The sequence below is a fragment of the Silene latifolia genome, chromosome 10 (genome assembly GCF_048544455.1).
Source record: "Silene latifolia isolate original U9 population chromosome 10, ASM4854445v1, whole genome shotgun sequence".
NCBI classification, from domain to species: Eukaryota; Viridiplantae; Streptophyta; class Magnoliopsida; order Caryophyllales; family Caryophyllaceae; genus Silene; species Silene latifolia.
The window spans coordinates 156,181,560-156,194,081 of NC_133535.1; the positions used below are offsets into that span (position 1 = coordinate 156,181,560).

At 36.8% G+C, this 12,522-nt stretch overlaps 1 long non-coding RNA gene across 1 annotated transcript; it reads left to right on the forward strand.

The window, feature by feature from the left end:
• The first annotated feature begins 9,639 nt into the window (after positions 1-9,639).
• LOC141609412 (uncharacterized) lies at positions 9,640-10,731 on the forward strand. Its single transcript, XR_012527414.1, has 3 exons — positions 9,640-9,724; positions 9,833-9,953; positions 10,487-10,731. It is a non-coding gene; the product is annotated as an uncharacterized LOC141609412 (long non-coding RNA).
• Positions 10,732-12,522: the final 1,791 nt, after the last annotated feature.

Below are 12,522 nucleotides of genomic sequence, written 5' to 3' on the forward strand. Positions count from 1 at the left end.
ACTGACCATTTTCAATAGAATAATTGATTTTCTTCAATGAAAAGATTAAGATTGGTTAATACAATAACCAAGCTAATAAACCCCCTTCTCGATTTATTGAGCGTGCTTTAGAAGAAGGCGAGGAAGATGAATAAGAAGATGGATGATAAAAAGAGGATGAAGTAGAAGTAGAATCTGAATTTGACAGAAGCAATACAGATTTACAACATAAAAATAAAGTAATTGCATTAGAGTCGTATAATAATTGTCTTAAATTATTACAATAGCCGTGATTCAACTTTACAATAATCATGAGTGAACTATAGCGAGAAAGATGAATAAGCTAAGGAGTTGGATGTTAAAAAGAGGATGAAGATGAATTGAAATCTTAATTTGACAGAAGCAACACTTGTTACAACATAAAAATAGAGTAATTACATTAGAGTCATATAATAATTGCCTTAAATTATTACAATAACCGTGATTGAACTTTACAATAATCATGATTGAACTATTGAAATACTACAATGATTATTACAATAATCATGATTGAACTTTACAATAACCGTGATTGAACTTTACAATAACCGTGATTGAACTTTACAATAATCATGATTGAACTATTGAAATACTACAATGATTATTACAATAATCATGATTGAACTTTACAATAACCGTGATTGAACTTTACAATAACCGTGATTGAACTTTACAATAACCGTGATTGAACTACTGTGTACTTTGTCTCAGACTTTATCCTTGGAGTTAATCATTAAGAAGAAGTTGTCTTGCTCGTGTTTTCACCTTTCTTCCCAACGAGAACCGTGTCTAGCCTATTGATGAGGGTTGAACCAGGATAAAGCGATGCTCGCTGAAAGAAATAAAAACAAAGAAGACGTAAGTTGAAAATAACTATGCAACTCAAATACAATAATCACCCATAAGTATTGAAATAATCATAAAAACACTATAAAATAATTGGATATATTAGATAAATAGAAGCATATTTTGTCAGGATGAAGTTACTAAGCAAAATGAAATACAATAATCCAACTAATACATTGAAATAACTGCAACAACACAATACAATAACTGAATATTTCAGAGAAATAATAATGTACCAAAAAAACTCAACTACATCAGGACGCACCATTGTTAGCAACATAAGATACTGTAAACAACCTCAAGATTCTTTCACCTATCTAGATTCATAATAGTTTGATTGAACAACCAGAAAGAACAATATCCAATTCCAAAATCAGGTGCAAAATCGCAAAATACAATTACAAAACCCTAGAATTATGCGAAAACGGAAAAAAATGTCATTTAACAACATAAACACAATAAATTGAACAACATAATGAAGATAACTGAATAAATTGAAGATTACAAGCACAACAAACATTAAATTGAAACAAAGAACATGAAGATTGAATGCGAAATTGAACACATTCAACGAAAAAACAGTATAAAAAGAAGAAATTTATTACCTGATTACACGAAATTGAAGACGAAGTAAAATAATTGAGCACGAAGAAGGAGCACGAAGAACAATCATGAAGAAAGACACGAAAAACACAAAGTGGAAGATGAATATTAGAAGGAGATTGTAAAGAGAGAGAAAGTTACTGGAAAAATGGAGAAAAAAAGAAGTTAAACGCCTAATACCATCTTTATATACAAGATGTAATATTTAATCTCAGCCATCCATCTTAGATTAGATCAATGGTCCAGATTCAGAGGGGTAACTCACCAAAAAAACCAAACTCATATGATCCTATTTCTATATATATATATATATATATATATATATATATATATATATATATATATATATATATATATATATATATATATATATATATATATCGGGTCGGTGCGAACTAAAGTTCCGTATTTAACCGCATTTAACTCCCCAAATCAATAAAACACGCGCATCATCCCCTGACTTCATTCAATCTCATTCTTATCCCCCCTACCACCACATCTGACTTCCTTCTCCCCCATCCACTATCACCGCCACCGCCACCACCGCTACTAAGCGTCTCATTTCACTATCCTCGTTTCATCTCCAACTTCCATCTAATTAACATTCTCTCTCCCGCATTTCCTCTATGCAGGCCATCGATACACATGCACACTAACTCCATTACTACACCTCCATATTCAGAAAGGTAAGCTTTAATTCCAACTTCTATTTCCATTTTTCATGAATTATCTACAAAATTAGGTTTTACTAAACAATTGGAATTCGAAAAATTAGGGTTTAGTAATTGATTTTGAGATCGTATTTTGTCAAACAATTTTTTGATTTTGATGGTAGATAATGCATATATATTACCCATTTGCATATGTGCTATGTCGTCTATGAAACTATCTGATTTATTCAGCGACAATGGTTCATAAAATGTGAGAGTGATCACTCGGGTGGTCTTGTGGGTGTGTGGTGACGGCAATGTGGGCAGTAGGTGGCTGTGCGTGGTGATGGTCGTGGGAGTGAGCGGAGGCGGTGGTGGACTAGTCATGTGTGGTGATGGGTCATGGGTTTGATGGTAATGGTATGTGGATACATAGAATAGTACTTCTAGATACACTTATATATTACTCTGGATACATGTATATATTACTAATGAAATAGCCATGTCCTATTCAAAAGGCATGACATCCTGATATGAGATTGTTGTATATCGTCTTTGGTCATCGGAGTATTCAAATGGTGGTGGTTGCATATTTATGATTTTTCAGGTGGGTTGAATGTTGGTGTTCTTTGGATGGTCATGCGGTGGTCCAAGCCACTGCCTCTCGATCTTTGGGCGCTCGGCGGGTCGAAGGACTGTACGAGAGGTGCCGACTAGAGGAGTGCAGAGGGGTGCGAGCTCGTAGATGGAGGTGGTGTTGCGTATCTGTGGAAACTTTGGAAACTTCGATTAATCAGTTGTACTTGAATGATGGGTATCCTGATTTTTAAGTGGTGGAATTTTGATTAATTTTTTGTTTAATATGTGTATGCAGGGTGCCAGTGGATCCATTGGAGTGGCAGATTTCACATGATTCAGCAAACAATTTTTTTTGCGTGCTTGGCAAACACGGTTGGAGTTGCCGAATCTGTTCTCCGAGTTGCTGCAACTGGCCATGACAAGAAGCTCTTTATACAGGTAACAGACTTGTCTTTAATGTGAAGTTTTTTTAACCAGCTTTTGAGTAGTTGTGTTGTGTCGTTTGTGGAACTCATTTTTCTTTGCATTGCCTGTTTCAATTGGATTTTATTCCAAAGTCGTGTTTTTTTCAAAGCGAGTTGTGTATCTAGGGTATTCATATGTGTATCTGAAGGGATATGATTATTTTCAGATACACAAATCGAGTTGTGTATCTAGGGTACTCATATGTGTATCTGGAGAGTCTAACACTTGCATATGTACTAGTATTGGACACCATTATCCGACTTTGAGTAACATAGGTGTATTGCCAAAACTATGGAATTTCAGTCTATTCTTCGAGTGCTGTCACAGAAATAATTCTGGTTTACCTTGTCTTGCAGTAATTATTTATGTTTTTGGTCGATCAAGTCTGAGGGAATATATCTTATTGTTTGTTAAAAGTGAATCACCTCACAATGACTGATGCGTAGAGAGTAAATCCTCCGTTCTTATATATTCATTTGATATTTATAACGCAATGTATTACGGATTTACGGAGTATTTTTTTAATATTGAATTTGTTCTGCAGGCTTTGAAGTGTCTCAAAGAGTTGGTCATTTCCCTAGTTGATGCATGCGGCATTTGGAATTAATATAAAATATTTCAAATCTGGGCAGACTTATTCTAACAGGTATCAACCACCATTAGTTTATAACAAGTGTAGATTTTGAATGGCAATTATTCCCTCAATCTCATATGTTCTCCCTGTCAACACCAACAAGAACCCATGTCTCCTAATAAGTCAACAACTAATCAAATCAACTTTTAAAGTTTTATGCGCTATGTTAGGCATACCATGAATTATTATCGGGATACATGGGCTCAAGGAGAGTTGATAGAATAAAGTCTTATGATGTTTAACCTAGAGATAGAAAGAGAAACAGCCGTCATCTCTAGGGCATAATCTTATCGAATTTCTGGTTTACAATGACTAGGAAATCAATTCAATCAGCAACTAATAAACATCATAGCACGGCCAATAAGTTTGATGTGTTGAACCCTTTAAGATCTGAGAAATTGAAGGCTATTGGCAAACCAGATGTTGAGGAGGGGCAAAAACATAAGAGCATTCATGAAATCCAAGGTATCCCGGCCTATGATCTGGAGGAGGTACTCGTTGAGGATGTGACTGAGGAAGAAGCACTTGACAATGAAGTGTTAGAAGATGAAATATGGTATCAAAGACATGGTAAGAAAATTATGCAGATTATTGAAGAAGAACAAGATGACTTACTTCAATTGTCAGATGATGATGTCCAAGGAGAATTGGAGTATTGGCAACAAGCGGTATGGTTTCATTGTAGGGGCTAATCCACCATGGCAAGTGTTGGAAGGTTTCTGAAACGAATCGAGTAAGTATACGTGACAAAATATCCTTTCTTCCAAATGGTATATTTCTAGCTAGGTTTAATACGAGAGGAAATGAAACAAGTCGTCTCTCAAGTGGATATTTTCTATTTGATAATAAACCCCTTATTATTAAACCATGGTCACCGATGTGGAATTGACCAAGGACGAGGTAAAAAAGTCCCGGCTGGGTAAGATTGCAGAACTTACCCTTAAAATTTTGGGGCAATAGTTTGCCAAAAATTGCTAACCTGATTGGGAAGTACCTCAAAAGTGATACTGCTACCACTGAAAAAACAAGATTGGGATTTGCAAGGGTTATGGTTGAGTTAACATTAGGTCAAAAATTTCCAAGTAAAGTCAAATTTCTTGATGAAAAACAACAGTTATGTGAAATTGTTGTAGAATATGAATGGAAACCTACTGTGTGCTCTAAATGTAGTCAGATTGGACATGAACAACAAAATTGCAGGAAGAATAAAAATAGGAAAGTTCAGACTACAGCAAAGGTATGGCGACCTGTTCAGAAAACTGGTACTCTGTCAAAGCCTGTCATTCAGCAGCCTGCACAAGTTAAAAAAGATGTTACTTTAACTAAGGGAGACTCTACTGGGACAGTGACTTGCCCTGAGAATGTGGAGCTTACGAGAATGTGACTTGCCCGAGAATGTGATTCTTACGAGAATGTAACTAGCCCAAAACTCCTCGGACCAGGACAGTGATGCCAGTGACAGGAGCAACATCACCTGTCATAAAACTAAGAGTTACTAAGCAAGGTAAGGACAATAATTGCAGGAATACTCAGACATCCCCTATGCATATGGAGAATCTCTCTGGCTCTCCAAAACAAGGGATTGGTATAGATGGTAATGCTCCTCCTCACCTTGATCCATGATGAATCTTGGATTTTGGAATGTGAGGGGGATGAATAGGGAAAAGAAGCAGTTGGATGTACATAATTTTTTACAGTCTAATAATGCTGGTCTATTTGGTCTCATTGAGACTAAAATTAAACCAGGGAGATTGAATAATGTTATGAATAATGTTTTTAAGGAATGGAGTATCTCTACTAACTCAGCCTATCATAGTGGAGGTAGGATATGGATTGTGTGGAAACCAAATAATTTTGATGTGCAATTCTTGGAATACAATGCACAATACATTCATATGCATATCACTGAGAAGGGATCACAGTTGCAATTTTATCACACTATAGTCTATGCTTTTAATGGGATTTCTGAAAGGGAATCACTGTGGTCAGACTTGAAAAGAATAGCAAGATATAGTCATGGGCCTTGGGCAGTTGGAGGTGATTTCAATTGTGTGTTGTCTGCTAATGAAAGACTAGGGGGTAAAGTTTCTACTTCTGAGTCAGAACCATTCCAAGACTGCCTGGATAGCTGTAGCCTTATGGATAACCAGGCTCTAGGGGCTTACTATACCTGGAATAATAAGCAACCTCCTGAAACCAGGGTATACAGTAGGCTTGACAAGTTTGTGGTCAATCAAGATTGGATGCAGGCCTTTCCTAATATGGTTGCCAATTTTTTACCTGAAGGACACTTTGATCACACTCCCTGTTTGGTAAGCATGAATAATAAGAGCACTACCAAGTCCAGACCTTTCAAATATTTTAACATGTGGAGCTTGGCTCCAGGATTTAAGGACTGTGTACTTAATGGTTGGAATCAGAGAATTGAAGGAACCAAAATGTTCAGGATTGTCAAAAAGTTGAAAGCTTTAAAATTGAATCTTAAAACTCTCAACAATACTCAATTCTCTGATATTGAGAACAAGGCTGATTTGTCCCAGACTCAACTCCTTAACCTGCAGCAAAAGCTAGTGGCTGATCCAGGTAACAAAGACTTGATGAAACAGGAGTATGAATTGCTACAAAGTTCCAAGATTCTTAATCAGGCTAAGTGGGATTTTCTCAGGCAGAAATCTAAAGCACATTGGCTTCAGGAAGGGGATTGTAATACGGCTTACTTTCATGGGGTGATTAAAGCAAGAAGGAATAAGAATTCTATTTTTCAAATTAAAGATCATAAGGATATCCTATGCAATGATGAACCTGGAATTCAAGAGGCCTTTCTCAAGTACTACAAAATGCTCTTGGGTTCTACTGGACATACTACTAGAATTAGTTCTGAAATTGTACAGCAAGGGAGAACTTGTACTGATCAGCACTGCTTGACTCTCATGGAACCAGTCACCAAGGAGGAAATAAAAGAAGTGATGTTTTCTATCCCTAATGATAAAGCTCCTGGGCCTGATGGATACTCAAGTAAGTTTTTTAAAGACTCTTGGGAAATCATAGGAGATGACATATGTGATGCAATTCTTGATTTCTTCAATTCAGGTTCTTTATTGAAACAACTGAATGCTACTACTATCACACTTCTTCCTAAAGTGGATAGGCCTACTTCAGTCCTACAATTTAGACTCATTGCCTGTTGTAATGTAATTTACAAATGCATCTCTAAACTGATTTGTAAAAGGTTAGCTAGGGTCTTGCCTGAGGTAATTGCTCCTAATCAAGGGGGTTTTATACAAGGGAGAAGCATAATGGAAAACATTCTTATCTCAAAGATATAATCGGGCTCTATAGTAGAGGGGCGATATCACCAAGATGCTTGTTCAAGATTGATCTACAAAAGGCATATGACACTATAGAATGGAGCTTTTTGGAACAGATGCTTATAGCTATCAATATGCCCACTCAATTTAGAGAATGGATTATGCAATGTGTCACTACTGCAAGTTACTCTCTAAATCTCAATGGGAACATGTTTGGTTTCTTTAAAGGTCAAAGGGGTCCGAGGCGGGAGATCCACTTTCTCCACTTCTCTTTACTATTTGCATGGACTATCTCTCAAGACTTCTTGCTCACACCACAGACAGATATGATTTCAGATATCATCCTCTTTGCAAACCATTAAAACTTACTCATCTTATGTTTGCGGATGACCTTCTCTTATTTTGCAAAGGAGATGCCCCTTCCATAATGACTATTCTCAGAACTTTTGCTACTTTCTCTAATTCATCAGGCCTCAAGATGAGTCAGGGCAAGTCAAATGCTTATTTTAATGGAGTGAAGGATCAACTAAAGAATGAGATTCTACAGGTTTCAGGGTTCAGAGAAGGAACTTTGCCTTTCAAATATTTGGGGGTTCCCATCAAGACTACTAGACTAAATGCACATGATTGCAGACCCTTGATTGATAAAATTGTGAACAAAATTAGAGGGTTGGGTACTAGAAAGCTATCTTATGCAGGCAGGCTAGTTCTTGTCAAGGCAGTCCTAAAAACTTTCCACAATTACTGGGCAGCCATGTTTATTCTTCCCACAGGTGTCATCCAAAGGATTGAGGCTATATGTAGAACTTTCCTTTGGGATGGGAGAGTGGACTACATCAGATCTCCTTTGGTCTCATGGGAAAAATGTTGCAAACCCAAACAAGAAGGAGGACTGGGACTTAAAAATGATCTACTATGGAACAAGGTCAGCTTGGTAAGGGGTATGGTGGATCCATGCTAAACCTGACCACCTATGGGTCAAATGGATCAACCATATTTACCTGAAAGGCACAACCTGGCAGAATTATTCTCCCTCCAATGACTCTAGTTGGTATTGGAGAAAAATATGCCAAGTTAAGGTTTTACTAGCAGATGCCTATAATCACGGTGAATGGGTGGATCAGAAAGGTCGAGAATACACTATCAAGAAAGGCTATGAATTCCTCAGAACTAAAGGAGACAAAATAGAGTGGATGAATTTGGTCTGGACTAACTGGTCGATACCTAAAAACAGCATGCTTTCCTGGCTTTACCATCATAATAGCTTAAATACGAAAGAGAAGCTGCATAAATTAGGGATCAGCGAGGATGATACCTGTATCATTTGTGAAAATGGAGTCGAAAATAATGAACATCTCTTCTTCCAATGTGCATATAGCACCGCTATACTGGATATCATCAGCGCCTGGGTTCGGGTTCATCTCCCCTCTCGGGATATACTGACTTGGAGATTGAACATGCGGGGATCCTCTTTGCAACAGGATGTGATCAACGCTATTATCAATGCTACCATGTATCATATTTGGCGACAAAGGAATTTAAGTAAGTTTGAACTTAAATTACTTACCCCGAAAGCTGTAGCTCGTGATATAGTTGAGGAAATCATATCTAGAATGCGAGGAATGAAGTTCACTAAGGCTGGGGACAGGGATCGTCGCTGGCTGGAGTTGTTGACAGGTAGGAAGTGAAATCGAATTGGGGAAGTCTGAGGTTGAAGATGAAGACATGAGGATTTGTTTTGTTGGTCTGAGATTTCTCTATTTCCTTTTGTTGTCCTTTGGGTAATTGTAAGGCTTTGGGCCGTGATCAGTTGGAGGCTAGTCCATTCAGTTTGAGTGGGCTAATCTCTTGTATTTGGAACCGGTTTTTTTTCGTGATTTATATATACTTACATTTCACCAAAAAAAAAAAAAAAAAAATGAATTATTATCGGGTGTGTTGATGGTGGTGGTGGCCAGGTGGGTGGTCGCAGTTGATCTTTAGATCGTGGATACAAAAAATACCAGCCGGGATACACATGGTTTTACTACTGGATACACAAATCGAGTTGTGTATCTAGTAGTAATACCATGTGTATCCGATAATAATACCATGTGTATTTGTTGTATCTGGTATTTTAAGGCGACTCCTATGGTTTATTTCTAGCCCTGTGAATCAAGGTAAGACGTACTCTAGTGAAAGGATTACGAAGAAGATAAAATAAGGTACTTTGGTTACAGGCAGTGCCCTCGGTCGTGATCTCCTTCACTTTGAGGCCACTTCCCAGGTTTTATTCTTTATTCTTTTTTTGTTCATTCCCTACAATTTCAGTCTCCTGTATAGAATTTTAAGTTGAGTAACACAATTGTTTTCATGGAGTCTGAAGTTGTGTAGATAGTGCTCAAGTAGTCACATTTAAAAACATGGAGATATTAATTAGTCACTGTGAAGAATGTTAGATATGTTTAAATCAGTTCAATGACCGTCAATCACAAAATAAAATGAAAACAAAGGACATTTACAGGAATGTGAATGATTTTAATTTGAAATTAGACTGCCAATTGCGGAAACACACTTCTCATTTCTCTTGAAGAACTGGTGAAGGATGGATTGTTGACAGAAGATGAACTTCCTAAGCCTATGTATGCCTCGTTGCTCTGCTCATTTTCGCATCAACCCTACATAAACTATTTTTTCTCTATGTTTGTGTTCTTTCATATAGTCATACTATTTCTTTCCCTCTTTTCTAGTGATGCTGAGAGAGTTAATTTTGCTGTTGTGGCTGACATAAAAGATCAATTGGTTGCAAAGGTTGGAGATCTACATTGTTCTTTATTGACGAGAGTGAAGTTTGCTCAATTGAATGGCTAAGTGGGTTTTTCCCCAAGTTAGAAACTTATAAAACTTGCAAGATTTAACCAACACCACAATTTTAATTATGTATTAGTATGAATCAAAATTTAAATTTTGTAGTCATGTCCTTTGAGTTATGGTGACCAATAACTTATAAGGTGGCCAGTGGCCATTATTCAAAATTATTGCCTATATCATGATTCAGAACCTTTTCCTCTTGAAAGTGAAAGGAAAGTTGGTCGCAGGACTTTATTTTAGGATCTTATGCAACAACTGTCATTACACATATCCTTGACCCTCTTGACTGCGCCTGCTGTGTACCTGACATCCAGTGCAGATTCAGCTACCGGGTTTCTTTTGGTCCGATTTTTCACTGGTTTTTCTTTGGCCATGTTTGTTTCGACTCAGTTCTTGATGAGCTCCATGTTTTCACCTCCTGTAGTAGGTCCCGCCAATGGGGTCTCAGATAACTGGCAAAAATCCCTTTTTTTTGTATCAGTAAAGAGTGTCACAACGACAATTTTGATGCTAACGTGTTCCGTACTTCTCAGGTGGATGGGGAAACCTTGGAGGAGGTGCAACTCATAATTCCATTCGTATACAATCTCATGTAAAGATTGGTGTCAAGAGCTTTACTGCTTGGAGGATTGCATTCTTCATACCTGCCCTTTTCCAGACAGTTTCGGCTTTTGCAGTGATGATTTTCGGGCAAGACATGCCTGACGGAAACTACCAGCAGCTGCACAAGTCAGGTGAGAAGCACAAGGATGATTTCACCAAGGTTATAAAACACGGAGTAGCGAATTACGGGGTTGGATCACGACTTTATGCTGTGGGTACTGCTTTTGGAGTGGAACCGACAAAGGACTACATTATCGCGCGATTTCTACGACAAAGTTTGATCTCGAACCCGCACAAAGGCAGGAGTTATTGCAGCAAGTTTCGGCCAGGCCTGGTGGATGATACACGGGTCAGATTGAACCCACATCCAACAACAGCGAAACATTTTCAGTCTCAACCAATACAACATTAAGCAAAGTGAACGGGCATACAGTCTGCAAAATTTGTGTATATGATACACGGGTCTCCTCTATTTGGATTCCATGATAGCTGTGAGCTAGTGTGACAACATGTATATTACCTTATGACATGTATATAAATACCGTTGTACACCTAAATTAATGAATACCTTGTCATTTCTATTACCCTTTTGCAGACTTAGCTTACATTTCTCTCTCTACCTAATTCCTTCTGCCATAGCTAATTGCAAGTTATTTCGATTTTGGTTAAAAGGGCTTTTACAATGGTGAAATAGTAGGATTGCAAATCACGGAATGCTTTCGCAAATAGTGATTTTGTAATCGGTTGTTTTTCGAGTATTTAATCAAATATATAAATCTTAATCCTCCCATTTCTCCTGTTGTTGTTATCTAATTGATTTTATAAGTGTTGAGATGTCTAATGTTTAGTTTGGAGTTGTTGATTGAAGATCCATTAGACAATTTATGTAACAGTAATAACCAGTAGGTATCTTGAATTTTGATCTGTCATGGACTCATGGTTCAATATAAAGAAGTGTATCTAGTAAGATTAAGACGTGTATCTAGCAATGTAAAGGAGTGTATCTAGAAATATAAAGACGTGTATTTAGCAATGTAAAGGAGTGTATTTAGAAATATAAAGGAGTGTATCTAGTAAGATAAAGACGTGTATCTAGCAATGTAAAGGTGTGTATCTAGTAATATAAATGAGTGTATCTAGCAAAGTAAATGAGTGTGTCTAGTAAAATAAAGACGTGTATCTAGCAATGTAAAGGTGTGTATCTAGTAATATAAATGAGTGTATCTAGCAAAGTAAATGAGTGTATCTAGTAAAATAAAGACGTGTATCTAGCAATGTAAAGGTGTGTATCTAGTAATATAAATGAGTGTATTTAGAAAAGTAAATGAGTGTATCTAACTTGCGAGAGATGTGTATCTAAGATGGCAAATGAGTATATCTAGCAAGGCAAATGAGTGTATCTAGCAAGGTAAATAAGTGTTTCTAGCAATATAAAGATTTGTATCTAACAATCTAAAGGAGAAAATAAATATAACTATAAAATATTTTAGCATGAAATTGGATTAGGCGGCTCCGCAAACGGGTATTTTGGAGAAACGTACCTTGTAGCCATTTATAGCCAGGCCCAACAACTATATTTTGACAATAAAAATATATGGAGAAAATTAAAAATATTTTGTCGATAGATCACAATTCTGAATCACGACTTCCCCTTTATTCACAATTCTGTCACAATTTCCGTCTACTGTACGTCTGTACCCTGAAAAATTTAATGGCACTTAATCAATCTTTGAAGCTAATTCAAGTTTAGATTATTTTATAATTGTTTAACTTTTTGCTTTATTTTTGCATCATGACAACAGGTAACTCTATACTTAGAAAATAGATCAATTATTAAAGCATTCAGAAATTTCCTTTCACTCTTATAAATCTTACAGCTTCACATTGCATTTTCATGTAACATTATCAAAACTACAATGGCTTCATGGGTGAAAGACATCGAAATTTCCCAATTAACAATCCCCTT